The sequence below is a fragment of the Caretta caretta genome, chromosome 4, assembly GCF_965140235.1.
Source record: "Caretta caretta isolate rCarCar2 chromosome 4, rCarCar1.hap1, whole genome shotgun sequence".
Lineage (NCBI taxonomy): Eukaryota > Metazoa > Chordata > Testudines > Cheloniidae > Caretta > Caretta caretta.
Window position 1 is genome coordinate 83,074,572 of NC_134209.1, and position 12,929 is coordinate 83,087,500.

Below are 12,929 nucleotides of genomic sequence, written 5' to 3' on the forward strand. Positions count from 1 at the left end.
TAATACCCCGGAAACGACTTTCTAAAATGCACAGTTAGAGCAGACAGCACACATGTCAGGAGAAAGGGGATGGGGGAGGCAAAGGAACCCTATTTTTCAGGGGCTCAATATTAATACGGGTCCTGATTTTTTACACTAACGACATCCTAAACGTTATTAAGCTTAGTGGCAGACAAATCGGGCTTTTAACTTCCTCCTTCATTTCAATATATCAGAAGCCTGAACTCCATCTTACAGAAAGTTAATTAAAACCACCATCCAAAAGAAAATGATTCAGAGCTATCTGGAGCTCGGAACTAATGACCCCAAGCAGCTCCTGGGAATAGCCAAGCAGAAGCAGATATCCAGAGCCAGTTCCCTCCCTACCCGGAGGAATCCGGATAGGATGGTGGAAAATATGGTCATTGTGTTTTACGCCGCGCTAGAAGTAGTAGAAAAACTTCTGTTTATTGCCAGTGATCCTGGAACAAAGAACGTGCCCGTTAGTGGAAATGGACCGCTTGTTAGACTGAGTTCTTAAAAGCAAACACCGCCAAAGCCCGATTCAAAATTCGGAGTCAACTTGAACTGTTTTGAGAGTCAGAGAGAAATCGATGATCAGATAATGACAGTGCTGAGCGAAGTGAAGACGAAACCTCATGACAATAAATTCTTTAAGAAGGAAAATCCTTTGCCTATATTGATGTACATTTAGTGTGGGTTGCAGCTGAACCACATAGTTATGTGCTTTTTTTGGCCGGAAACCGTGTATTTTGGTTTGAGGCTGGTGTTTTGTACAATTATATCATTTTATATCTGGAAAATATGTCATCAGTTTCTGGAAACAGCATATTAATCTTCATTACAACCCAGTGATATGTCATTAGAAAGGGCGAGAGAGAGAGGAAGGCAGTTTTTGTGTGTGTTTAGTAATAAACCTTATGCTTATAAATGAAGTTTCCGTGGGCCTGATTAATCTGTTTATATAAAGTTATGTCATTGAGATCTTTAAACCACTGATACCCACTGTATACTGTAAAATCGGACTCTCCCAGGGTAATTAAGAGCTCTTTGCTTTGTAATTCAGGTGGGAACACCAACTTGTCCACAAACGTGAAGACGTCCAGTGACTAGGTCCCGAACAGTTAATTGTATTTGTTGCTACATTCCCCCACAATCCCTGGTTCCTGAGGCTGAATCCCTCGCCCCCAGCCCATCATCCACCCTGTCCACATCTGTGCCCCTGTCAAGAATCGCTTGTCCTTCCCTTGTCCAGACGTGCTAGATTGCCTTGTTACCGACTCATTGCCTTTCCCCTCGCTTGAAAGCGTCGCTTTAAGGTTGGATGGCAAGATATTATGTAAGGCGTTTCCATGTAGAAATATGTCCTTCCAATTGAGAAAAAAATCACCCCCAAACCCTAAAATCACACCGAAATCATCACGGATGCAAATGGATAAACACCAGTTCTGATCAGGAAAAAAGAAATAAAACGTGGGCATACCCAAATCAGTGGTTTATCACCTTTCCTCCTCCTCTCTAGCCACTCTCCGGTTATGCTCTTTAAAAGATTTGCTTTGTGAAACTATATGTATTTAAAAAGTTAGAACAGTCCGAAATACAAACACCAGATAAATATTTCAAATATGATCGAATGTAATTAGCCATTAACACTGTTTTAATTAAACGGAGATTTGCATTACAGATATGGTCACCCCCGAGTGATTATTACAATCCATAAATTATAATTACATTGAAAGTCTCTCTCCGGAGGGCAATTAATGGCAAATTTCTCCACGGTTTTAATCTAAATCCTGTTGCCCAACAGTTTCCCTTGCCTAGTTTTCCCAGTAGAAAGAAGACAGTGGATGGCGCCCGAGTTCACTGAAGTTAACCTGCTGGCTGCTTCTGAGCCCTGCATAGTACTAGTAAGCAGACAGCATGCACTGTGCGGAGACTACAGCAAAACATGGTCCAGCTGGAGCTGCAGGAGACAAATTTCACTTTATTGGTTTCCCAACAGTACAAAACCAAATAAAATGGCTGCGTGTTTCAGAGCTGACGCCTTCGGTACACCCCTTTCTCTCTGTTTGTTTTTCTCTGCACGGTAGTGGTGACATCTGAAAAGCTAAGAATGTAGTTCCCAGTCAGCCAAAGAAATTGGTGGATTTTCCAATTTTTGAGCAATTACAGTCCGGCAAACATGCGATTGAACATTACCCGCTGCAGTCGGATGAATTTTATCTAATGTAGCGAGCTAGAGGCTCATTAATATGGGCTAAGGTATTAGTTTCTGATTTTTTCTGCATTATAATGAAACTTTGTTTCCACTAGGTTTACCAGAGCTTGTGATTACACAAACCCCAAACCTTGGTCTCTCTTTCCTAATGTAGTTAGATATTAAAGCGTTTCTAGTATGCACAAGACCAACATTACGCAATGCAAGCAGTTAAAAAAGCAGATCAAATGTTGCTTACCTGTTTCCTTCTGTAACATAAAAATGAACTCTTTTTAAAAAACACTCCTTCGATTTTTTTCTAAATGCCATTCTTAAAAAATAATAATGGGTCAGTCCCCCTTGGTGTGGGTTTGTTTGGGATGGGTTTGTCTCAATAATCTCACCAAATAACATTTCAGAGCAATCTCCTTTCTACCTAGGTCTCTTTCGATCAAATTGAAACACACACAAGGGAGCCGCTTACATGACTTTTGCTCTTAAAAATGTCATGGAAACCCGGACAAGATTTCTGGCTCAATGAGCAACTCTGGGCATTCACAAGGTGGAAAAATAAACAGTCTTCTGCCTCTTTCTTTAGCTGCTACATCAGTAAACCGCTTTCTGCGCCTAAGAGACTCCGTTTAAACAAGGGGAAAGATTGCCACCCCCAATCCTTATCCAGGTACAGTTAAAAATAATTGTCCATGTTAAGAGACACAAAACCACGTAATATGGAAAACAACCTTCCTTCAAAGCCCGCTAATGGTCACACGATTCATTAGGTTACTTAATCCTAATAACCTTGCTAGTATCAGTCTCAGTGACCCAGCCCATTAAAACACCGCCAGTGAAGCCCCATAAAACAGGCCAGGGGAATGTCCAACATATGAACACATTTATTAGCATTAAGTTGGGGAGATAACATTGCTCGGACTCCCCTGCAGTCTGCTGAAAGGTGCAGGCAGGTTGTGGGAAGGAAAGCCCTCCAGTTCCGAACAAGTCAATCACTGGACACCCAGACTTGCGGGCGAGAAAGGGAGCAGCGTCACCGCCAGCCGTTGACATCCCAGTTAGAAAGTCATGCCCTCACATTCTTGGGAAGCACATTCCTGGTTCTTGTCGCTTTCTTGCCTGGTCCAGCCTGGGGAGTGCCGCCCGGATCCACATGGAAAAGCGCCCCGCTTCCCGACGTTGATTGCGGAGCAGCGGAGGTTAAAACGCCGTTTCATGCCAGGGGGAAGGGAATCAGTCAAACAAGAGCTACGTTTGTGGGGAGCAATTTTTTCTATGTGCCTCTGACTAAAACATAGACTAACCACTGGCAGCCAGAACAAAATCAAATGCACCATGTCACGCAGCGATGGTAAAAGAGAGTTAACGACTAAACACGTGCCCTTTTACCAAAATGTGTTAATGGAAAATTTCAAAAGTAGCCTGCCTGGAAGAGTCACTTCGGGGGCAGGGAGGGGGAAGAAGCCGTATTATTTAATTCCCCACATGTTCCACACGATAAGATGCCTTTTCAGTGCGCCTGTCATGGAAGAGGTCTGTGTACTGAAAGACACTCGTGTTGCTATAGTATTTGTGGTCATTTTAAAGCAAAGTCACACACGCATTTAGCACCGGCAACCGAGATGAGCCAGGAGATGCTTGTAGGCCACTCTGTGCCGGCCACTTTGCAGTATAGCTCCCGATTCATTTAGGCGGGGCATCCTGATGAAAGTCTTCCTTGCCGGTGCCCCCACGGCTCCCGCTGGAGCCAGGGACCACAGGATCAGCCCCTGCATGGGCTTTGTTCCCCCTTTAGCTTGGTTGTGCTTCTATATCTGAAGTTAGGTAAGGAACTGGAAAGATACACAATCTTCCTCAACACCTTTGACGTGCAACCTTAGCACAGACGCTGTGTTTGTCCGCTACCGGCACAATTATATATGTTACACACATGTCTGTGCTATTTTATAGTAAGGCAAAAGCTGGCTTGCAGCGGCCCAGCTCTCCCCCCCCCCCAGCCCCCGCAAAATAGTAAAGGCAGTACCATGGTTTCCAGCTATGAAGGCTCCAAAGCTGCAGGCCTCAAAAAGCACAACTCCCATTGAGTGCAACGCGGGATCAGGGCCGAGCGCAAGATACCAAGAATAAAGCCAAGAGCATATTTAAATGAAGGTAACCGAAGTCTGCAGAACTTCGCCACTACAATAGCAGCGAGTTCAATTTAACTGTCTTGGCGCCCACTCAAAAATCAAAGAGAACAGAGGGGCCAACATTAGCCGCAAAGCAGCTCCGCCAATAAGAGTTTTCATTGCTATTGAATGTTTTACGTCTGCCTTCTTAGACACTGGAATCGGATAAATATCTGGTGCTGCTCTTGCAAACCCTTACTCCGGGGAGTAATGCCGAGCTCGCCCAGACAGACCCATTCACAGCAGTAGGATTACTCGGGTGTGTAACGGTTTGCAGCCCAATATATTACACAATTAGATCCGCGGCAGCCTTTGGTGTGAACATTACACATTCGTCAATGGGGCGGGGAGACGACCTAACCAAGCCACTTAATCAAGCAGCTAAATCACAATTGCATGGGTGTCTTGGTGGTCCCAACGAGATGAAGGGTATGTTCTAGTACGCTGGTGCACACTTCCCAGTCTGTCAATGTTTCCAGTAAAACCGCTTATTTTTCCAGGGGTTTATAACTCATAAAAATTTGCTCCGGGCTGAAACTTGCAATACCACGGTCCCGTTCCAGGAGCTAAGTTTATTTATTGGTTTATTTTACACATTTTCAAAAAACAAAAATAAAAGTTAAAACCCCTCCCAACACATTCATCCAACCGTTTTTAAAATAAGGGAGTTCAAAGAAAACCACATACAGTACCAGCCCTTTCAGAATTAAAATGCGAAATTATGATTTTTGTTAAAAGTTCCTATAAATCCAAACAAGCTTTCTTCCTGGAAGACAGCAGCGGCTGGGGGGCAATTCTGGAAGCCATTTGTTCCCAATTTGGACTGTGCCATTTTGGCATGAAAACAAACAAAAGAAAAGCAAAGACATCCCCCCTCCCCCGCAGATACACTTTTAAAAAATCATATATTTTACAATATTCTTATGAGTATTTTCATGTCTCCATATAACTGATCTGCTGGAACATAACAGCTGCGCGTGAAAGTTCGGAGGTGTTCTTCTAAATGTCAGTGCGACATCTCCAGAGCAACAATTCATAAGAGAATGGGTCAAATCTATTGCACTAGACTACACCAATGAGTCAAAGGGGGCAATTGTTAGCTAACTAGTAAGAAAAATGTGTAAAAGCAGATTTGTACACTATACGTTAACAATATGAATGCATTACGTTCTTCAGGTAAAACCTTTTGAAAATTATATTGTGTAATGGATCCAAATAAGACAAGTTAATACTACACTTTTTTAAAAATCATAAATAACTTACAAATTATCCTAATTAGAGGCTCAAACTTTCTACAGTTCTTGCACTCTCTATTTTTTTCTCTTTCCTTTTCATTTTCCCTCATGCCCCTCACAGTAAGAAAAACAAATGAAATTAAAACATCAATCTCCCCATGTTTAACTAATTTTAAGGGCAGACATCAATTTCTTAATGGGACTGATCTATCCCTAACCCCATTGAAGTCGCAGAGTTCCCATCCTGCTTGGGTATGGCCTGTAGAACCGGGTCCTTTATGTGTTTCAACAAAACCAAGGATTGATTCACAATCTTTACTTTGTGTGTGTGTGTGTCTCAGTCTTATAATTAGGCCATTGCTTTTAGCTGAATATAAATTGGGCAGTTTTAAAACGCACAGCTGCAGGGTAGAAAGCATTTACATCAGGAGCTCCTGTTTGGGGGCTTATAACAGGTGTCAGAATTTTCTTCAGGAAAAACTAGATTTGCAAAAATGTATAATCAAATTTAATGAAATAATCATGCTTCCTATGTTAAGCCATATGTGCGTCAGGAAAACAACAGAAATGTAAACGTTTTAAACACCTTTCTTGCTCATGAACTTAAATGCATCATGTTTCAATATATATATACATTTAAAATACTGAAGTATTACACTGAAATATAGCTACCTTTTTTAAAGGTCTGTACCTTTTCACAATGCTTTCTACTAGGGCGTCTAAGTATTGTATGAAACATAAAATGCATTTATTTCAAAGCCTGTAATAAGTTAAGAGAGTTATTTAATTTTATTGGATAAATACTGTATATCATACAGTAAATAAATAAATAAATAAATACATTAAATAATATCGTTTGCAACCTTTCATGATCACTTCATTGCCTTAATACCTAAACTAAAATATGTAGTACCTTTAAATATACACCCAAAGTGATTTAGCTACAGAAAAATAGTTTCTATACACACAACCAGACACCTCGCTTTATATATGCATTGGCATGGTGTGACATAAATATTTTTAATCAATGTGACAATGAAATGTCAAAATTAGCCACTAATGTCACCAGCTACCAGCGATTAGTTATTGTGGGTCATTAAAAATGAGCCTATGTAAAAAACCTTTAGGCCACTCTTTTTAAAAAGTGTTAGCGATTTTAAACGGGTGTTACTGGGACTCTTTTAGTGTCTTTTTACCTGCAAACTCCGGAATCCCTTACCATGAATGCAACTGTATAGAGTTCAGTGGGAGCGACAACCAGTAGACCCAATACAAATGTAAAACCTCTTCAAATACCATGGACTAGCTTTCTATACATAAAAATGCCAAGATTTTTTAAAGTCCAGTATCTTTGGACCTTCCATGGCTAGAAACAAATATCATTTGCCCTGTTTATCTGTTGGTATTCTCTTCTTCCCGACTCAATAAAACTCCTGTTTCTAACCATGCAGAGTTGTGGACCTTAAACTCGTCACTTGGATTTTGGGCCAGTGAAATTTTGGAGAGGGAATTCCATATGGTGGGAGGAAGGAAAGAACGAACGATTTTATTGGCAGGCTCTTTATTTTTAAATCTCAGCTGTTTGAAGCTGCTCAGAGGTTTGGAATGTTAGAAGAAGTCTTAGAAAAGAAGGATTCATGGGCAGAGTACGTGCAAGATAGTCAAAGATGCATGAGGAATCCCAATTTATCACATAACCCTGCAATCTTTTATAAGGGGTGTGTTTAAGGTGCGTGGGGGTATCTATAGATACACTTTAAAACTGTGATAATTCTGTGTGCAGAAAAGCTGGGATGCTCCCTCTATACGGTGGGTATAATTTAATATCACGTCCCCTATAAACAGTAGTGCGATTCATGGAATAGATTGCAGAAGCATATGATAAATTGCATGTCTCATGCATCTTTGACATAGCTATATGTCATGTGGATAAATGGATATCACAATATATGCCATTTCCTATATATTTGTACTGCGCCTATCCCAATGGAGCCTTGAGGTGTTACCACAACGTAAATATTAAAGTATCTAACTATCCATGTGATACACCGCAGAGTCATATATGATAAGTGCCCCTTTTACTATCTCACCTGTGCTTTCCCCTCTAATCCCCAGGATTTATTTTAACATTCCAAACTCTAAGCAACTTCAAACAACTGTATTAAAAATAAATCCTGGCTGAGAAATGTTTTCGTCTTCTCTACACAAAAAAATAAAAAAATAACCAATATTAAACGTGAGGCCCAGACTGGGCATTGTTAAATCCTGCACCTGGGACAGCTTTACTGTACATGAAAAATCTCACTCCTTTAAAGTCTGATATCACATAGCTCTGCAGGGTTAGAAATGGGATCTTTATGCCTTTGGAAAAGACAGAGTCCTATCTTCTCCAATGGGACACCCACCCAGCTCTTACTTTCAGCTCTAGAAGACCCAGAGATAATGGACTTTAAAATTGTACCATTATTGTGTACAGAAAATCACAAAAACGTTGTTTTAGTTGTGTTTTTCTAAAGAGATTTTTATGTCTCCCCCTGAGCCGTCTACGGTTTGACTCAGGGTAACTAAAGCACCTGTGTTTTCTACAGATGAAGGGATAAAAATATATTTCCAATAAAATTTGTTTAGAATCCCCTAAAACAATGTATATACACATGATAAAGAATACATGGTGATGTTGTGTGGTTTAACACTTTATCTTCAGTAGCTTGGAATGACCTGGCTTGTTCACAGGGGAAAACAATGAGAAAGTTATCCATGTCATCCAAAATGCCTGTTGATAAAATATTTATACCACACTTCACCAGCATGTATTCTGCATATGCCACATACCATACAGAAAGACTATTTTAGGAATGCTTTTAGGGACCTCTACGTTTTAATATTGGGATTGTTTTATGCTTCTCCCTGTAAAATCAGGTGGTTTGATTACCTTGAGTCCAAATGTCCAGGGCTGAGCGGGAGCCATTACAAAAAAAAAAACCTCTTTAAAAAACATCAAAAGCTATTATACAAAACTCTTGGAATTTTAAAACTATGTGTGTGTTGTGATATCCATACCAACATCAGAGATAATGGACTTTAAAACTGTTATGTGTGTGTGTGTGTATACACACTGTCTATATGCACACTATATACAGCGTATCTATAGTATATATAGTGTACACACATACATAGAGTGTATATATCATACATTATATGTAATATAGAGAGACTTTATAGCTATACACATTAGCACACACACACACATACACACACAGACAGACAATAAAAAAAGTTGTAAGACTTTTTTATTTTCCCCAATAGTAATTCTAAGAGTGTCAAATTCAGAATTTGGATATATTACAGAAAATGGCAGAACACGAATATTGCCTTTACAGAAATGGAAGGAGAAATATGTTTTTTTTCTTTAAGGACTGATGAATTTCTGAAGCTGTCTAGCTCTCTTGAAGAATATACTGTTAGAATTTCATTCTTACATCAATGGATGAAAACCGAGGTGATCTTGCAACCGACGTCTCCTAAATAAAGATAAAATGTTCACTAGCTCATATGGTTTGCCAATTATTCTCAATGACTTGTGTATTTTTTCTCATGGAATGATAGAAAATGGTTTTAAATCATTAGAGGTCACTTAGAGCCAGTCCTGATCGTTTAGTAAAAATAACTGGGCTATTATAGAGCTAAACGGAGCCGGGGTGTCCATCCTAACATGCTTAAACATCATGCCTCCGTTTAAAAAATGCATCCACATTCTTCATATTTCACAGTGACATGCATTCTTTTATCCATTGGGTACACTTTCATTAGACCATAAATGCATGAACAGATGAGAGTGCGTGTTTATTTGTGTGCGTGTGTGAGTGTGTGTGTGTGAGAGAGAGGTCTGTGTATATCTACATGAAAGAACTGCATCCCTTTATATGAGAGTTCCAAAGATAAATTTCGATCACTAAACTATACTATTTATCTGTATAAATGAAAAACAGAAAACTTCAGGGTTTAAATTTCAACAACATTGTTGGAGCAAAATATTATTTAGGTAGAAATGGTTACAAATAACTTAAAAGCGGTAACTGCTGCATGTGGTTTGTTCCTTCTAAACAAAAAAACCATTTGTTCATTTTGTTCTTGAATTGCATGCCACTTTCACATAGTTGTAATTTACAAAACCTTTTTTACTGTCTATGTGGAACGGGGATGTTGTACATTAGTTTCCAAATTCATCTTTTGCTTTTAACTCAAAAACATGCCAATAAAAAATAATGCACACGCGGTGGTGAAAACAGAACAGAATTTCCTAAGGAGTTGTTAACTGTGTTACCCGGGCTATTTTGCAAAACAGTCCATATCCGCTTAATTAGATTAGATCGGAATAATAGGAACTTCCTTTCCCTAGACGCTAACGTAACTACTCCATTGGAGACTCCAAAGCAGAAATGAATAAAAATGTTTAAATACAATCGATCCAGGACCAAATTATGCCTGCTTTACTTTTCAGTTTAGTCCTATCTAAACCAGTCCTTTCAACAAAGGGAGCGAGATTTGGTCCTGGTATATTAGACTAAAAGTATACATTCGGTTAAAGCCTTAAAGAAATATACTATATGTGCATATATAATATATACATAGTATAAACAAAAGTTCTGTATTGCTTTCATACACTTTTGCTTCTGTCCTTGTCTACTTTACCTCTTGTCCAATTTAAATATGTTCATTTCTTCAGAAAGGTGTACTGCAAAAGTGCATGACAAAGATTCATTTTCCCTGTACTCTTAAAATCTTTTGCTTGGTAAGGTACTACTTGAACATGATCTGTTGTTGTAAACGTGTTTTTATCACACTGTAAATTACTGTCACATTGACAGACCAGCCGGAAATGTAAATCATTTCATATACCTAAAGTTATGGAAAAGTTTGTTAAGTTTCTGGATCCGAGGAAGGTCGCCGTGCTGCTGGATGGATGGCTTGGGAAAAAATTGTTTACTATTTTTCCAAGCCTCAAAACGTCGACAAACAGAACTGCTGGCTCCATAGTGCCTGGGACTTTGATGAGAGCGAATGGACAATGTGCAGAGTCCTTTCCTATGACACCCAGGCCAAAGCCACTTGGGAGGTCCTCAGACCTAAGGCAACCACAGCTAACTGCTCCCAACAGGAGGCTCTATGGATCAGGCAGGGTCACAATTATACTTCTGCTAAAGGCAAGAACCTAACAAAAAAAAAAAAAAAAGGGGGAAGCGGTTTGTCGGGGGGTTGACATCAAGCCTTTCAATTCATCAGGAGAAAGAAAGTCTGAAACTGAAAAACTGAAACTGAATTTAGTGGGAACCTTTTACAAGGGGTAGGTGTATGAGTAAAAATACACTCCTTCCATCCAACCACTTTTCAGTGGAAAAGTCCTTAGTATGGAGAACTGGGCTAAGGTGGTTTTTAAAGAAAGATTTTCCACAACCTGTTTGTTAGCTGTTGAGGCTCATGAAATAAAAAATAGCATAATGTTGGAGAAAGAGGCCACAACTCTCCGAGCAACCAGGCAGACACAAAACTAGTTTGTACCAAATCCATTACATATAAGACTGCACCGTTGTGTCTGTGTATATTTTTTCATGCGAACACCACCTCCCCCCGAAATAACAACAACAAACAACAACAAAAACAACCCCTTAACCATGAAATGTTTTTGTGAGAGGTTGGAGAGGAGTTTTTTGAAAATATCAAAGGCTTGGTATCTGATTTTTCTGTGAAGGGGTTATGATTGCTTGGTTTTACTTTTTTATATTTTAAAAAGTGACGGAGCTGAGGTAAGACAAATGTACTGAAATATTGCAGCCTGCATAGATAGCACCATTGAATAACATGTCTTGCCCAGGACCACTTCTGTTTATTTTAAGGATCCAGAAATCAAGAAAGAGCAACAACATTTTGTTTTCTTGAAGTTTCACTTCTTCAATTACAAACCGGTCTACTACACGCACGGTTCAAAACCGGAGTCACTGAGCCCCGTTTAGCAGCAAGACAGAATGGTGTGAAATTCCCGAGCAAATCCGCACTAGTTATTTGCCGAGGCAACATTACAGCGACCAGCCTCCTCCTCATTCACTGCCTGCCAAGAAGCTGGGGATATTTTTAACTCCAGTATTTAGCTCACGTGTTGCTAGCTCAGGGTTTTGTTTTTTGGTTAAATCTCTCCATCAAAATCTAGCGATCTGAATAAACAGAAAACTACCAACTGCGCGAAGAGAAAGAGAGTGTTTACCCACCATTCTGAAGGGGAATTTGCGCTTCCTAACAGGTAATTCAAATAGCATCCTTAAAAGGAAAGCAAAGCAAACAAAACAAAATAAAAAAAGTATAATTCAACGTACTGAGAGGTAAAGCACTGAAATGTGTATTTGCTTTAAGAACTAACTAATGCAGAGTTAAGGGCGTCTTTATTTTCTCATGCCGGGACGGGACTGTGTCGTTGAGCGCTACATAACATTCAATTAAATGTATAATTCTGTGTTTGATCTGCGAATGTTGTGGAAATTACACCCGGTCTGTTACTTACACACGCTGAGTAACACTGAGCCAGCCAACAACGTCACAAAGTACTAATCTGGATTAGTCTCAGCGTGTGTGGCCGGATTCAGTCTGAATGAAGGGAGCAGGGCGCAGCCTGTGTGAAGAGGTGTAAATTCCTGGGAGTTCTGTGGGAGTCAGGGATAGGAACTGCTTCCAAAGGTTGGTTGGCTGCTGGGCCGGCACACACGCGGGCTAGGGGTATTTGCTCGTGGTGGGTGGAGGTCTGTGCTCAGGGTTCCGTCCCCTAGCCACCCCGAAGCGGATTCCCCAGGCTCCCGTGGGACACCGCTGGGATCGCACTGGATTTCTGTTTCCCCTAGGAGGGACCACCTTCCACCTCCACCTCCCCTTTGCTGCTTCCCCAGGAACCGCTGGTTAACCGCAGAGCCCAGGGGAATAATCCCTCGCCTTCTCCGCAGATCCTCAAGGCCAAACCTCCTCGGCCTCCAATCGCTGCAGAAACTCGAGGCGGCTTTAGGCCGGGATGACTGGCAATGAAGGGGGCTCCTTCTCCGTGAGGTTTGGCGCATCCCTGGGAAATCACAGGCGCAAGAAAGGGCAGTCCAAGGAAGACAAGCAGGTCCCGCGTATAGAGGGAGCTCAGCCCTTGCCCGGAGAGTCTCTGCACTTACCTGCGGATTCTCTGTCCTTCTTGCCAACCTCCGTTCCCATCAGCAGAGCAGCGGGGCTTGTTGTGGTCACAAGCGGCTGGGGACAGCCTGGCAGGCCCACAGCTGGCACCCAGGGCCG

At 40.8% G+C, this 12,929-nt stretch overlaps 4 long non-coding RNA genes across 5 annotated transcripts in view; 2 read left to right on the forward strand and 2 right to left on the reverse strand.

Moving 5' to 3' along the window:
* Window positions 1-12,929, reverse strand: part of LOC125635463 (uncharacterized) — a 30,606-nt gene that overhangs the window by 17,267 nt on the left and 410 nt on the right. For both annotated transcript variants that reach the window (XR_007356277.2, XR_012668138.1), the window contains exon 1: window positions 12,812-12,929. This exon is cut by the window's right edge and continues 410 nt beyond it. This is a non-coding gene — a long non-coding RNA (uncharacterized LOC125635463). The remainder of the gene's footprint in view (window positions 1-12,811) is intronic.
* On the reverse strand, window positions 1,614-4,129 carry LOC142071910 (uncharacterized). The gene is made up of 2 exons (XR_012668139.1): window positions 2,457-4,129; window positions 1,614-2,107 (listed from the first exon to the last, which is right to left on the reverse strand). It is a non-coding gene; the product is annotated as an uncharacterized LOC142071910 (long non-coding RNA).
* Window positions 11,782-12,929, forward strand: part of LOC142071911 (uncharacterized) — a 5,462-nt gene continuing 4,314 nt past the window's right edge. The window contains exon 1 of the long non-coding RNA XR_012668140.1: window positions 11,782-11,907. This is a non-coding gene — a long non-coding RNA (uncharacterized LOC142071911). The remainder of the gene's footprint in view (window positions 11,908-12,929) is intronic.
* LOC142071912 (uncharacterized) overlaps window positions 12,259-12,929 on the forward strand; it is a 1,904-nt gene continuing 1,233 nt past the window's right edge. Inside the window, exons 1-2 of the long non-coding RNA XR_012668141.1 lie at window positions 12,259-12,338; window positions 12,599-12,929. The exon at window positions 12,599-12,929 is cut by the window's right edge and continues 1,233 nt beyond it. This is a non-coding gene — a long non-coding RNA (uncharacterized LOC142071912). The remainder of the gene's footprint in view (window positions 12,339-12,598) is intronic.